Here is a 3,531-nt window from a genome sequence, read left to right on the forward strand (position 1 = left end):
AGAAGTTTTCAAGTTTCATCATGAGAATCACAATCTCAGGTTACAGGTTATGACAGGGGTCCAGCAGTTGCAAAAAGCCAATGAAGAAATCCAGAACTTGCGGCAGGCTCTTTTAAAATCACAAGCAGAAAATGACACCATGATTTTTAGTATCAACAAAGCCTGAAGTTGTATGAATCTGCTGAAAATAGGGCAAAGGACCTGCAAATTAAAGTGGCCCATCTAAACGAAGAAAAAAAAAGAATCAAGGATGAAATTGGCCAGCGTGGCGCATAGGATGACTTGCACAGTGCAGATAGGGCGCGCGACGCATCGGGCGCGGATTCACCGTGTATTTTTCCTCTGGCGCGACGCATCCAGGACATGCGGCGCACTGGGTCTGCCACGCGGCGCACAGAGCCTCCAAAGAAATTTTTCACCATTTCTTCCTCAAATTTTCGAAATGACTCAAATTTTCTGCTACAAGCCAGTTTTATGGGAGATCAGGGCGTTGCCTACGGACAATCTTAGGGGAAATTATCATTGCTTCGGCACATGCTGAATGACTGAGGCGATCTTCGTTTCATGTCTGCTTTGCGGGCATTCAAACGCCTAGTTGCTTATGTATATGCGGTCCATGATAAAACAGTAGATTGAAGAACAATTGAACGTCTGCATATGATGTTGAATGAAGCATCCGTTGCTCTACTTACTAGAGAGTTTGATGAGAAGGGTGGGGAAGGGAGCTCTATTCCCAAAAAAAAAAAAAAACCATATCAGTTTCTCAACATTTGGACTTTGCGAGAATACTTAGAGTACAACTTGAGGATACCAAACCCGCCACTTTAGATAGACTTTGAATGGCTTGTTGATGATTTTATCTCTATTTGTTTCTTCGTCGGCAATGATTTCCTACCACACATGTCTACATTGGAAATCCGTGAGGGAGCAATTAACTTGCTGATGGCGGTGTACAAGAAAGAGTTCAAGGCAATGAGGGGTTATTTGACAGATTCAGGAGAGGCAATTTTGAAGTGAGTGGAGCATTTTATTCAAGCTATTGGGTCCTATGAGGATAAAATATTTCAAAAGCGGTCTCGCCTACATCAGCGCCAGATGGAAAGAATCAAGTGCGAGAAGGCTCAAAAAAGGAATGGAGATAATATGGATCCCAAAATCAATTCTAAATTCTTAGTTCCAGTGATGCCTTATCATAAAGCACGTTTAGCTTCTAGTCCTCAACTATCACCATATCAGGTGGAGCAATCAAATAGTGGTCAGCTGGCTGCTCAGACTATCCGCCGGGCAGATCACCTGGTTCATGCAACAAAGCTGACACGGGTTAGCAAGCAACACAGCAGTGTTGCTACAGCCATTGTTAGAGCTGAAGAGGAGGTTGATGCAGAATTTGAAAGAGAGAAAAAAAAATGACTTGGAGGGATTCAAACTGAAGCTGAAGAATGTACTTAAAGAAAAATCAAATCTTTTCAATTGTGATGCACCCGAAGGGGATAAGGTTAAACTAGGAGAGCTTGGGTGGAAAGAAAGGTATTACAATGAAATGTTTATGGCCCACACTCCAGAAGAAACTAATGAAGTTATAAAGGATGTTGTTTTGAAATATACTGAAGGATTGTGCTGGGTTATGCGTTATTTCTACCAAGGTGTATGTTCGTGGCAATGGTTTTATCCACAATATGCTACGTTTGCATCTGATCTGAGGGATATGGATCGGTTGGAGATAAGCTTTGAACTAGGGAAGCCATTCAAACCATTCAATCAGCTCATGGGAACTCTTCCAGCTGCAAGTGCAAATGCTCTTCCTGAACATTATAGACCCTTGATGACTGATCCAAACTCACCTATTATTGATTTTTATCCTACTGACTTTGAGATAGACATGAATGGTAAATGCTTTGCTTGGCAGGGTGTTGCAAAATTACCTTTTATTGATGAAGCTCGCCTACTCACGGAGGTTAACAAGGTTGAGTGCACCTTGACGGCAGAGGAAATGCGCAGAAATACTGTGATGTATGACTTGTTATTTGTGACCGTGAGCCATCCATTGTCACCATATGTTTTTTCAATTTTCGATCAAGGTAGCCATCTTTTAGGGCAGAAAAGACTTGGAGTAAATGAAGAAATTGATCCTAGAGCTAGTGGGGCGATGAATGGTTTCTTTTGCCTTTGCGATGGAGAAGCATGCCCCCCCTATCTTCACTTCCCCTATCAAGGGGATGGAAACTATCACAGACAATCAAGTGCTTTTTGTTATTTACAAGTTCCCACCAACACACAAACACAATACAAGGCCTTCTAATGGAGTAATAAAGCCAAAGAAGTCTGTATGAGAGAATGATGTAAATACACCAACTCTATGGCATGAAGATAATTGGAGGAAGGCACATGATCGAGAAAGGCCACACCATACTGGACCTGCCTCAACTCCTCATCTAGGAAAATCTGCTCATCGTCTTATTGCCAACAGTCTACAATTAAGGAATAGTAGCTCACAGGAGGTAACACTTAGTCTGCAGCATGAAGCTCATACTGGGGGAGGTACCAACATGATTTATAGTCCTAATTGATATCCAAAACGAGATGATAATCTTGGATATGAACATGGATATCTTTCAGATAACTCTCAAAAATATAACAGTAAAGTGTATAATGGCAGTCAATATCGTAGTCAGGGTTATCCAGCCTCTGCTTGTGATTCTTATGGTGCAACATGCAATGGCAGTCAGAGTAATGAGAAGGGTTATGTTGTATCTGCTTTCAATAGTTATGGTGAAAGATATAATGACAATCAGAATCATCGTCATAGCTATGGTAGTTCTTCACACCATCAGTTCTAGTCTGGTGTCCCTATTGATGAGTACTATTGTTACCAAGGACAAAAGGACATTCAACAGCAAAATGGCAGAATAAATTCCCACTTATATCAGGATAGCATGACACAAGTCTTCAATACAGGTGACAATGCATTATTCAAAAATCGATTCCATAATGGCATACCACAAACAAAGGCATTTTTGCTTGCAGTAATCTTTTGGAATGTGATTACCAACGACATGGTTCACTTCAAAATTATCAAACCAAAAACAAAATCCGAGATTCCTCGTGCTATTTAAAGACACTTTTCTACAGCAGTTTGATTTTAAGAAAAAAGTTGAACAACTTCCTATGTGTGCCTCAGTGGAAAGAATGCGCTGCTACAAGCATAATTCAACTGCAACAAATTCTTAAGTACCCTGTAGTTTGGGTGTAAGTTCGATGAAATAAAGTCATTACTTGACTCCACTTTTTCTTTGGGTCGAATACTAGTTTTAGTCATAAAGAATGAGAGAAGAATATCATCTGAACTTAATTGAGACTCTTTGAAGTTGGTTCCAGTTCGATCTTATAAGAATCTTGAGTGGAGTATCAGTGAGAGGGATAGATCAAATTCTATAAAAACGCATTTTCAGTCCATAATATAAGGGAAGGGGGGAAGGCATTGAACACATCAATATTGTTGTAAACAGTCCATAAACGAGGAGGCTTTGAATG

General features: G+C 40.5%; 1 pseudogene; it reads left to right on the forward strand.

The window, feature by feature from the left end:
• The first annotated feature begins 660 nt into the window (after window positions 1–660).
• LOC149262569 (5'-3' exoribonuclease 3 pseudogene) lies at window positions 661–2,567 on the forward strand (annotated as a pseudogene).
• The last annotated feature ends 964 nt before the right edge of the window (window positions 2,568–3,531 follow it).

Source organism: Pinus tabuliformis, chromosome 6 (assembly GCF_031772625.1).
Source record: "Pinus tabuliformis cultivar Carrire ecotype Pingquan chromosome 6, CPIR1, whole genome shotgun sequence".
Lineage (NCBI taxonomy): Eukaryota > Viridiplantae > Streptophyta > Pinopsida > Pinales > Pinaceae > Pinus > Pinus tabuliformis.